The following is a 13,035-nucleotide window of genomic DNA, read 5'->3' as shown; positions in this document are numbered from 1 at the left end:
CAGATTTTAGTTAATCATTTATCTAAGTCATACTACACCTTCTCTGTGGAAATAAATACGATACTTGGTTTACTCCCAAGTGAAGTGCTACATCGATATATTCTGTACGCTTGCGGAATTAATCCAATAGTCATAAGGAATATCAACAAGCATTTCTGGCGTCATTGCCAGGGAAGGCATTGGCCTAGATATTTGGTTAGTATAGTTTTAGTGATTTTTCCTTGTTTAGAGTCTGCTTGCTTTGTTTACAACAAAGTCAAGTATGGGTGGATTCAATTTGTCGGAAGATTTTCAGGATGATCCTGAGGTTCTCCTTTGAAGGGCGAGAACTAGTCTCACCCCTCCTCAGAGAAACCTCCCCCGATCCATCCAAATCCTCCACAAACTGAGCCAGTCCATTCAGAAATCCCAAATGAACCAGTGTTTTCAGAACCTCCACCCACCAATCCTATTCATCCTGGCAGTACTGCATCAACCAGTTCTGGTGCATTTGTTAAGACAATTCACTATTATTCCTTCCCTACTATCTCCAATGTAGCCGTAGGCCCTAATATTCTTAGTGAAAAAGAAGAGTTTGTGCTTAAGCCAACACTAATAACTATGGTGCAAGCAAGCCCTTTTCATGGCAAACCTTCCGAGGATGCCAATGCTCATCTTCATAATTTTTGGGAGATTTGCAACACAATCTCAATTAGAGGAGTCTCACAAGACGCCATTCGACTCTAACTTTTTCCCTTTTCATCGCTCGAAAAAGCGAAGCATTGGTTTTATTCCAACGCAGGAACCTTAAATACTTGGGAGAAGTGTTCTAATGACTTACTCATCAAGTTCTTCCCCGTCAAAAAAACAAATCTTCTTCGTAGCAAAATTTCTAACTTTAAACAACAAGCCCGAGAATCTATTCCGGGGGCATGGGAGCGACTCCAAGAGTACGTCCAAGCATGCCCTCACCATGGAATGGAGGACTGGCTGCTCATCCAAAATTTCTATCATAGACTTTCAATGGAGTCCCATCAACACCTTGATGCTGCCGTTGGAGGAGCATTCTTCTCCCTGAAGGTAGGGCAAGCAAAGGAGTTGATCGAGAAGATGGTAGAAAACCAAGGATGGACCGATGAACATCTCAAAGGTACATCCCATACTTATGAAGTTAATTCTTTATCTATGGAATATCTTTTGAATAAGTTAGAAAAAGAGCAAATTGGAAAAGAGATCGTGCTGCAGCTAGAATATTTTGCAACCAAGCAGCCACAGGTAAGCCTATTCGTGTGAAAAATGCGGAGGCATGAATCACACTAGTGATGCCTGCCCCAATAGAGACCTTAAATCCCTTCTCAATGATGGTGGATACAGACCACCTCCACATCAGCCATACCAGAGATGGAATCTATGAGTTAATCAAAGTAATTCACCCACTCATCCTTTCGATTATTCGTCTCTTAGAGATCTTGTTTTTAGTCAAACCAAAATCAATGAACAAATTCATGCTAAATTGCTTGACCATGATAGGGTCTAGGAGATATTCATGCTAGACTTGATGAATTTTCTCTAGCTTTAGGAAACCAGCTTAACTTTAATGAAAAGCTAGAAAATCAATTAGCTACTTTGATTTCAAAAATTCCACATAATGAAAAAGTTAATGCTATAACCACAAGAGGTGGAAAAACCACTCGTGATCCACCATATCCTTAAGCGACGAAGAAGAAAGTAGTAATCGAAGTCCCTAGCTGAAGAAGAAGCCCCCGTTAAGCTCCAAGAAAAGGTAGGACAGTCCCCCATGAATTCTATGACATGGAGGTATTGCCATTTCTAGAGCGCAACGGAAGGGCAATGGAGGATGAACAATTCAAGAAATTTATCGAGGTAATTCAAAAATTATATATACATATACCGTTAATTGACGCTATGTAGGTCCCCACATATGCCAAATATTTAAAACATATACTCAACAAAAAGAAGCTGTTGCCTAGCGTAGAGATGGTGAAATTGACTGAGGAGTGCAGCGCAACCATACTTAATTAGCTGCCTGAAAAGAAGAAGGACCCATGAAATCCTACTATATCATGCCCCATCGGTGTTCAGCAATTTGATCAAGCCCTCTACGATCTTGGGGCAAGCGTTAGCATCATGCCAAAGGTAGTGTATGATAAATTAAATCATAATTCATTATCCCCAACCACAATGTGTTTGCAGCTGGCCAATCAATCAATCCGATATCCTATAGGAAGAGCAGAGGATATTCGTGTCAAGATAAGGAGTTGTTTTGTTCCCATAGATTTTGTGGTGTTGGATATTAGTGCCGACACTAAAACACCACTAATCTTGGGAAGACCATTTTTGAGCACGGCAAATGCTCACATTGATGTTGGAGCCGGAGAAATTCATCTCAACATCAATGGCAAGAAAGAAATATTCCATTTCAAACCAAGACCTAGAGCAATGTTCGTCGGTGGAAATAAAGCCTCCCGACATATCCATCATGCATGAACAGGGCAATGATTCCATCACTCATAGGAGAAAGCCATCGTAGATCATTTACATGGAAAGAATCCGAGGAGCTAAATCGAGGTGAGTGAAGCAAAGGTATGTACCTAATCCCTATTTATTTTCACCAAGCATCATCATTTTCTGTCAAAACATGCTTAGAACCTTGCTTAAAAAGTCAAAAATCATTAAGGGGGGATTAGGTGGCCGCTCGACCATCTGTGGCCATCGGCTGGCCCCACCTCTAAGCCCCTCTTGGCTTCTTTCACCTCCATTCACTCCTCCATGCATGTGAAGAGCAAGGCCAAGGCAAAAATCTGATGGTCACTTTGTTCTTTACCCTCCACTCACCTTGTCCTTGCCTCCAACATTTGCAATCCATTCATTCACCTCTTGGCATTTTCCTTTCACGCATTCACCTGGTGGCACACTTGTGAGGGCATCTAGGAGGGAACCCATGCAAGGGGTGGCAGAATTGCCACCAAGGGGGGCCGGCCGGCGCCCTACTCTGGTGTCTTTAGCACTTTGCTCTCTCTCCCACTCATTTATGTCATTGTGAAGCTCAAACACACACACTGCCAGCATATCCACTTCCAAGAGCTAAAGTTCCACTCCTCCTCTCTCCTTCGTACTCCACACCAAGAGCATCTTTGCTTAAATCACTAAGCAAATGAATTATTAGAGAGAGGAGAAGCATCGTAGTGGTGATCCACTCATCACACAAGGGAGTAGCTCATTTGTTTTACTAATCCTTAAACCCCCTCTTGTCTCTAGCTTGATCTTGCTTGTAGGATCATGAAGAAATTCAAAGGTGCCTTGGGCATTGGAAAGAAGAAGGCCAACAAGACATTTGGTTACCGTCAGATGACAACTCCACGGCAAGAAGCCAAAGCAACCATGGCAGCGATGCCATGTCCATCGACCAAGCAAGCCAAGAAAGTGGAGAAGCAACAATTCATGTTCTAACAAGTGATGAGCAAATCATCTTGGTAGATGATCGCGAGAGGCAAGCTTTTCAAATTCTCAAAGACAGAACATTTCATCACACCCGTGCCTACGACCACGACTTCCTAAATCGCACAGGTATGATCACCGAGTTATTTTCCGTGCGATAGGATGGGAAAATTTTTGGCGGGTGAATGAAGATGGGTGTAGGGAACTCACCATAGAATTTTTATGCACGCTCACTAGAACCGCTACGCATGTCACATTTAGATTTTTTGGTGAGCAATATACCTACACTTGGAAACAATTTAGTGTCTTGCTAGGCTTTGATAAAAATTGCAATCATAATTTGGATAGAGCCGTAGAAGGATTTGATCGAGTAGACTTTTGGAAAGAAATTAGTGACAAAGATAGCTCTACTCAACCTAGGACTAGTGAAATTCATAATCCCACTTTGCACTTTCATGCACCGATGGCTTGCTATGACATTGTTCCCTAGGAATGATCTCCGTACCGTTAGAGTTGATGAAATGAAAATCATGTATGCCATGCTAAATAAAACTCGTATTTCTCCTGTCATTGGCATGATAGATTATTGGCTAGGAACTTTTCAAAGTAATGAATATGTTGAGTGCACCTCCTTAATCACTAGACTTGCAAGAAACATGGGATTGCTTGATAGAGCTTTAATTAATTACATACCCACCTGATAGAGTCTATCTTGATTATGATCACTTTTTCCAAGCACACATGATGAAAATAGATCAAGAGGATGATTCTTATGCCATGACTTATCGTGGGTACGTTAATGAAATTCATTTGCCCAACATGGAATTTTGGTTAAGTAATGTTGATCGGCTAACCATCCCACTAGAAACCATAGAAGCATACAACCATAGGGTTGCAAGTGAAATGCAGGTGACAAGGACGCAAGCTGTTGCCGCCCAAGCTGCCGCACAAGCTCAGGCCAAACAAAATGTTCGAGATGCTCTCAACCGGGGCATGGAGCACCCATCTTAGTGGGGGTGCTTGGGCTGCCCCGCCTAGCTCTCACGAGGTGGGAGGATCTCACTGGCATCAGCAGCACTAGTAGCAGCGCCAAAAGGGGTCTCTCCCTAGGATTAGCACCAGTATGGTGGATCCTAGTTGCACTCAGTAGGAGGATCATAGATGCACTCAGCAGGAGGTTCACAGTGTGTTCCTCCATTTGGAGAAGGCCCTTCTCATTTTGCAGGTCGTAGAGATATGCATCTGTCTAGTTCAGAGGGATATCCCCCTCCTATCATGTAGGATGTCACTCCACTCCAGCCATTCCTGGAGATTGGGAGCGTGATGTAGGCTTCCTACAACACTAGATGGAGGGAATCCACCTCGACACCACCGCGCTTTGCCATGACTTTCATGCACATGTGCAGAACTTTCAGCAGTACCAGCAGGAGACCAAAGGAGAGCTAGTGGCCATACATGCGCTAGCTGAAGAGAACGACCACCATTGGGATGGATGTCTATCATCGCATGGGGTGGAGATGCAACTGATCCCATGATAGAAGCAAGCTTGGGGGAGGAGCCCCAGCCAAGGTAAGTATTATATGCCCCTACTTAGTAGTATTTATATTTCTTGCATCTCTAATTTCGTTAGCATCTAAAAAAATGTTGCTATGCTTTGTAAATAAATAAATTAAGCTAGTAATCCATGGCTTATGCTTTATGCTTTTAATTTCAAATAAAAACACTCTCACTACTGCCTAATAAAAAGGAGACAACTGCAGGACCCAAATAAATGTTGCTCTGTTAGTTTCTGCACCACTCTCATTTTTGCAACCACCGATGTTTTGGCATTGTTAGTATATTTTTGCTTTTACCATGAACTTGAGTCCCATGGGTTGCAAGTGCTAGAACTAAGTTTGAGTGGTAGAACATCATGATTAGCAAAGAATGGAGTAAGTTTTTTCATGTCTTGAGCATAGTTTATCACTGGAGAATTTATTTATGAAAAAATAAAAACTTGTTTAGTTCTTCTATGGCAAGAAACACCTATCAGAGCCATACATGTTTAGCACTTTAGAAACTTCCACACATGGTACTTGCCTTAGTAGTGAGCCTAGTAAAGCCTTGTTGATTTTAGTTGAGAAACTTGTCATACTCCCATGACCGAGAGCATATACACCCACCTATATATTTGCTACTCTTACACTGAGAGTATGCATCCACATGCTTTCCACTCCAAATATTTACTCCATGGCAAAAGTTTATTCCTCATTGAAATATGTCTCAAAAGGTAGCATGGCTATCTCTAAAAAAATGAAAAGAAGAAAAAAATTTGAGTTCTCACATGTCGAAAAAAAGAGATGGAAAAGAGAAGTAGCCATGCCTCCAACAAGAAAAGAGGATGCCATGAAAGGAGTAAATTCCACATATACCACCCACATGCACTCTCTTGGTTTAAGTTTATGACTTGTTGCTCCTTTTATCCAAGTGTTTGACTTAGCAATAAATACTATGCGATGTATGCCTTCATGTTTTCCTTGACCACAACTCAACATAAGCTTTAGTGATAGGGATGAAGGCAACACTTAAGCCTTTGGTGAGGAGCATACACACTTATGAGAGATTGAGTGTGCCACATAAAGAACTAGAGCTTGAGATTTTTCTTGCCAAAATTTATAAAAGCCTCTAGATGATATTTCTAGGCAAAATAGATAAGGAGAAAAGACCCTCTTTCTAGCTGATTTGTGTTCAAACCTCAGACAAGGTGAAGGCCAAAAGCCCCATGGAGACAAAGGTAATATGGGTAAGAGTTCCTATATTAACATTTCCAATTCAAAGGTTGCTATGTTTGTGAGCAGAAATGCAGGAATTAGGAAGCAACAGACATTTTCCTGCTAAGTCCCCATCTTTGCGCAGGGACAACCTAAAGGCAAGCTTGGGGGAGCTTTTTGATGGTCACTAAACACCTATTTTAGCCATCAACATTGCCAACATTTCAAGGGAAAACCAACTTAAAATGAAAAGATTTGGTTTATTACTAATGGAATTCCACTTGTACATGAAGTCTATTTGAATGCAGGAAAAATAGTGAAAATGGAGCAAAACATGTGACATGGAGGCAAATGAACGTCGCAGGGACCTCTGGGCCCACACTGCCATGTCGTCCGATGGCCAAGTGGTGCCGCCCGGCGCCACCCTATCCCCGTCCACGTCATCGATCCGTGGGATGGCTCCTACACTACCTCACAAATGTCGATTTCATGTAGGTTCAAGCAATGGTCATGATTCACTCACCTTGGATCCATGGGCCCATTGTCATTCACTTGGAGGCCATCAACCGACCTTGCAACCGCCATACGGACCAAATCTTCACGTGCTATAGTGGCAATTGACTTTGGTAGCAAACCATGACCCTATGATGCAATGGCAGTGCATTAGAGGACCAGTCGACGCCCTCACTAGGCCGCCCGACGCCCAAGGCACCTCCACCACCTCTCTGTTGCCTACAAATATGCCCCTTGCTCCTTAGTGCTATAAATAGAGGTGTTTCCTAGAGTTGTAAAGCATCCCAAGTAGAATCATTCTCTCTACTCCTAAGTTTTGGTTAGTAGTGAGAGTGATAGTGAAGAAGTAAAGAGCTAGGAGCTTGGAGAAGTCTTTTGGAGTCTCTCTGTAAGCTCTTGTAAGCTACTTTTGCTTTCTATTTATATTTCCTTTAGTACCTGTCTTTATTTTCAGCATTATTTTTTTGCAATTAGAATAAAGTAGTGTTGTGAATATTTTGATCATTTCTTGTTTAGTTAGTGAGTTTACGATATAGGAGATCCTTGTCACTAGTTGGTGCTCTGATCTTAGCGCAGTTAGAGTAGTATCACTTAGTGTAAGCGTGGTGCTTAGACTATAGGGTACCTTGGGTTGTGGCTAGTTCTCTGGATAGATTGTGATAGGTGGCAGGTGGTGACAGCCCTGTCCATCCTCTATATTCCACCACGTTGGACTTAGTTATTAAATTATAGGGATCGTGGTGCTTTGTGCCTAATCAACCTTAGGGTGAGTTTAGGGCAGGTACGCCCCGAAGTATATTCATTGCTTATCTTGCTAGACAATTGATAGGTTGAATTAATTAAGATAGTACTTAATTTATCTTCACCTACTCAGTGACCATTATTGTGTTTCTTTTGTTTTATTAGTTTAGTTAGTGTAGTTTTCTTTCATTTATTCCATCACATTCGTGCCTAGGTAATTCACTAGAATTTAGTTAATCATTTATCTCAGTCATACTACGCCTTCTCTATGGAAATAAATACGATACTTGGTTTACTCCCAAGTGAAGTGCTACATCGATATATTCTATGCACTTGCAGAATTAGTCCAATAGTCATAAGATATATCAATAGGCGGCAGGTAGTGACAGCGCTATCTGTTGCTTGTAATCCCCCACATTTGGGTATTCATGTAGGAGTTCATAAAGTCCCCCTGGCTTGTTGGTAGACCAGTGCCCAGAGATCTCCCGATCCATCTTACACTTAGGTCTAGCTCTAACCATGTAATTTGTATGATCATCAACTATTCTTTGAACGACTATATTAGAACAAGCCTGCTCCACTTAGGAACATTCTTTTATTCTTTGTTTCTATTTTGTCCTTGAGGTTCTCCCAAGTGTGTGTCCACTATCCAGAATATACCATGTTTACCCCTGTCATAACTTTGGTTTACTATACAAGCTTGTAATCTTGTTCATATCCATGCTAGAATCTTTACACCGTGCCTTCCTTTGGGAAAATATAAATAATGATACCCTGAACACTTTTTGGGGAAATGCTACAACGATAGATCCGTGTACTTGCGGATATTGTTTCTGTAATCGTTAAGAACTATCGTGTTAGTGTTTCTTGGTGATGTTGCTAAGGTTTATTAAATCTTAGTGATGGTGCTAAGAAATACCAACAAGCATTTCTAGCACCATTGCCAGGGATGGATTATATCTCCATACTTGGTAGTGACGCTAAGAAATGCCAACACATGTCATATGCTACCACTAGATCATTTTCAACATACAAGCAATAGTGGTACCATACAAGCATCAAATCCATTTGATTTTCATGAATGAGCCTGTGACAGAACCACCCAATTTATACAAGATCAAGTACGGCTGTCCCCACTAACACATTGACATGTGCATACTTTCACTTATATAAACCCGGTAGTCCGCCGAGTGTCCCGAAAGACCTCGGTAAATCAACATCACAACCAAGATCGCGTGATTAAGCAAATACACATCACATAACAAAGTTGCAGCGAAAATAATATTACAAATGGGTCCACAAATAATAGTACAAGTTTGGGTTTCAAAACCGATTAGTGAAAACAACATAGCTTTCAAAAGATTACATTAATATATGTTCCAAATACATTGCTAGCATAAGTGACATCCTAAGACAAAAGCATATAGATGAGAACTAAATATAGAATCACCGAGCCCACCAGCGGTTAGCCACCATCTTCAACAGGCCGAGAACTCCAACTGCAACATGGTGGGATAAACCCTGAGTACTCGAATGTACTCAGCCAGACTTACCCGTCGGAAACCAAAACAAATGACACCAAGGATCATGCATGGCTTAATTTAGTGGATCTTGCTGGACAACCTTTTTGCGTAAAAGCTTGAGTAACCATTAGCATTATTCACCTGTACTAGCAGTGACTTTTAGCCATTACCTACCCTCTATATTAGCACCTATACTAATCAATCACTTGATTAAGTTGCAAACAATAATAACCATATCAGGTATTTCATGGCTCATTGTCATTATCATCATCATCATCATCATCATCCTTTAACCATATCTTTAAATTTAGTGCATCTACGTTGCCGCTGCTCAGTCAAGTTCTCACTATCCAGGAGAGACGGCGATTCGAATTGATTCCTATCCAGCTCAATGGGTATTCCTAACACAAACCCTGCTTCCCCCATCAGGGTCGCAAACGAGTCACCTTTGGTACAACTCAGGAGAAAAATAAAAGAAAAGACGCGGGTCCGGGCCGCCCTGCATTCTCAGAGAACCACTCTGCCAGGAAGTGCAGGATTTTAAGCATGGACTTATGCCAATGGCTCTCCACACATCCTTACTACCTCCAGAATGCATCCAACCCCCACGGTTCCCGCCCTGAGTTGAGCTACTCGGCTTCGCGGTCGGAACGACTTATTCAGCCAGCTAAGTGTTAGGCTGCGTTCAACATGACATGAGGACGTACAGCGTATCGGTCCTTAAACGACATAGACGGGGATACATTCACACCCAAGACCTCCATGCCTTGTTGCTGCACTACCGTCATCCCGTCTAGTCTCTTTTCATTATTAACACATGGTTCTTTTTCATGATAGGCAATATAGCCAACCTGTGACCAGAGCTCATCCTACATCTCGCAGGTGACAGGAAATCACCTGACTTCTACCGGTCTAATGCATAGCTAAGCATCATTCGATCCCTACACTTAATTAGGATTCATAGGATTTTATCTGGACAAGGTAAGGATATAATGCAACAATTGGTTCCAACCAATTCCTATACTTAATGCATCATCAACAATAAAAGATACTCAAGATATTTGTAAAAACATGGGAGACTTAGAATGCTCCGGGGCTTGCCTGGGATCCTGACACAAGTCAGTTCAGTTAGCTTGCAACGTCTTGGTGACATCTCCGGTCCTAGCACTTGCTTAGTCCTTCCATCTTCGGGATATATCCACCAAACCAAATCTTCGAGTTCGGCTCCATCTCACATCCTTCACGTGGTTCATCTAGCGTACCTAAATGAGATGCAAGATGCATGTGTATGAATGTGATGAATGGTAACACAAGATGCATAACATAAGCATTCAAGACAAACATAAGATTATGCAAGACATAGACACCAATAGCTATTTAACTAACATCGCACAGCTAACTATAGAGAGCAAGCTATTCACATCAAACCAAACATCGAGATAGCAAGTACATCAAGCATGGCATATTAGTTTACTTAAGTTCTATTCAAATCACTTTAACTTACCAAGTTTAGACAACCTAATATACAATTGCTCATCTTCAGTTAAGGGCCTAGCATCTAAATCATCACATCAACTCATATCAAGCAAACAAGTTATTCACGGCAATCACAGAGTCAAGGCTGCAAACAGCAGCAACTAATTTTACTCATAACAGGAGTTGTACTAATCCAAAAGACATGAAACAAGACAAACTAGAAAGCTTATGAAATTTTCTACAATTCATATTTAATCATCTTAGCATGATTCTCAAGTTAACTAAGTCAAATATACCCATTTACAGAAATTGGTCCACAATTGACAGAGAGCAGCCATTTCTGAAACCCAACTTTAAACAGGCATAACTCACAAACTACAAGGCCAAATTCCACCAAATTTTAACATAATCTAGATACATGAATTACCTACAACTTTGTTATTATCACCAAAAGCTCATTCAAATCCTAACTAGATCAAACACTAGCATCTTTCAGATCTGCTCAGAATACAATCAAAACCATACAGAAGACTTAAAAGTCATGTAACTCCTACACTATCTGGCCTATGACCTTACAATTTGAACACAAGAAAGATCATGAAATTTGCTACAACTTTTGTATTCACTACAACCATAGAAAACATCATTTACACCACTAAAATAATTGCACAAGCAAAACTGCAAATGCAACCCAACAGCAGTGGTACAGAAAACTGATAGGAACTTCAGAGAAGCATAACTGGAGTTCTAGACCTCCAACAAATATGGACCATAACTTTTTGAAAAGCTTAGGAAGTTACCTACAACTTTCTTATTCTCATATTAAGATTATTATACAGTTAGAAGGGTCAATTAATCCAATAATTGCATCTCTGTCCAAAACATAGACAGAAACTAACATGCCACTTTAAACAGCTATAAATGGAGTTATACATGTCCAATAAATGTGGTTCTAGACTTTTTAGAAATATTATCAAATTCTAAACAACTTTGTTGTAAACACCTCAAGCTAATTCTACAATTAAGAAGGCCCCACAGTAAGAACAAGAAAACCCTCTCTGGGTTTGGGCTGAAACAGCCATAGAGATTTAAGCAAGTATAACTCAAGATCTACTTAACCAAAAATCATGATATTTAGCTTTTTGAAAAGATTAATAAAACTACTACAACTCATGTATTATCATAAAGTCATGATTCATAACTTAACTTAGCCAATTAATTCAAACATGCAGGACTATTCAGAATAGGAGCAAAGCAATACAGGTAATTTGTTATTTTTATAGATCTTAAACTATCAAGCCTAAAATATTGAAATTTTTACCAGACATCAAGAATAACCTTAGTAGCACTCCACAAAAAGTTCACAATTATTTGAGCACAACAACTGTAGTTATGAAAAAGACAAGTAAGACTAGCATTCAAACCCTAACCTGCATAAATCCACTTTTACAGCTAAAACTTTAAACTAAAACATGCCATATTATAGATCTAATGCATAGATAATTTCATAAGGATTCCAAAAAGTCCACATTTGTTATTTTAGAATTTTTCTACTGATTAATACGATTTTCAAAGTTCATCATTCAATTCTGTAAAAATCAAAAGAAAAGGCATGTAAACTTGCATCGGGGACCCTGCAGTTTACAGAAATTAAACCCGAACAAACAGATCCTTTAGTGCACTATTCAAATGAGTCACTGATTATTTAGTTAACCCCCTGGGGAATATCAAATTCAAGCGCGTGGTCCTTCGTCCTCTTCACTTGGCCGGAAACAGAGCAGTTCATCGGAGCTCGCTGTTTCGGCCGCCCTGGTGCTTGTCGGCGATGAAGTAGGTGTTCCGGAGCATCAACGCGCTAAGAAACACCCATAGGAGGTCCAATCTTGGACGAAGACTGCCGGTGGAGGGCCATCCACGTGAGCCAGCGACAGCTACGGCAGCCTCGCCGGCGGCAACAGCTGCGGGGTTGGCCGGCTTGGCCAGCAGGATCCACAAGCGGCGGTGAGCACCTAGGGGCCTGCGCACACATGTGGGGCTACTCAATTCGGCTGGAGGCAGGCTGGTTTGGCCTGGCCATGTGCACTGGCGGTTAGAGGCGACAGCGGCCGGCGACTGCGGTGCTTCCAGCACGGTTTTGGACGGCGAGCACGAGCACAGCGTGCAGGAGAGGGAGGCGAAGCTGATGGCGTTGCTAGTGAGGAGTGAGGGGGCTGAGAGGGGGAACACGGCAGTGGCACCAACGAGCTCGAAGCACGGTCATGGCGGTCACGCGTCCCGGCACAGAGCGGAGTGAGTGAGGGAGGAAGTGGAGAGCTCGGGCGTCCGATTTGGAGTAGCAGGCCGCGCAGCAGGGTCGCTGGGACACGCGGAGTGGAGAGGGAGAGCCATGGTGGGGCAAGCTCAGCAGTGGCTGCCATGCGCTCTCCCATTGAGGAGTTTCCTAGAGCACCTGGCAGGCGACGACGTGGCCACATTAGAACCAAGTTTTGGGCATCTTCCGGGCATATTCGGTTCTAGGCACCTTAAGCAAATTGGCTGCTCTCTATGTCCTCACCATCTTTAGTTAAGGGTAACTGGCCATTAGGGCTGTAGGT

General features: G+C 41.8%; 1 non-coding gene across 1 annotated transcript; it reads right to left on the bottom strand.

The window, feature by feature from the left end:
* Positions 1 to 852: 852 nt before the first annotated feature.
* Positions 853 to 959, bottom strand: LOC136490325 (small nucleolar RNA R71). The gene has a single exon (XR_010767614.1). It is a non-coding gene; the product is annotated as a small nucleolar RNA R71 (small nucleolar RNA).
* Positions 960 to 13,035: the final 12,076 nt, after the last annotated feature.

This window comes from Miscanthus floridulus, chromosome 10, assembly GCF_019320115.1.
Source record: "Miscanthus floridulus cultivar M001 chromosome 10, ASM1932011v1, whole genome shotgun sequence".
Taxonomy (NCBI): Eukaryota; Viridiplantae; Streptophyta; class Magnoliopsida; order Poales; family Poaceae; genus Miscanthus; species Miscanthus floridulus.
This window is presented reverse-complemented; position numbering and strand designations above follow the sequence as displayed.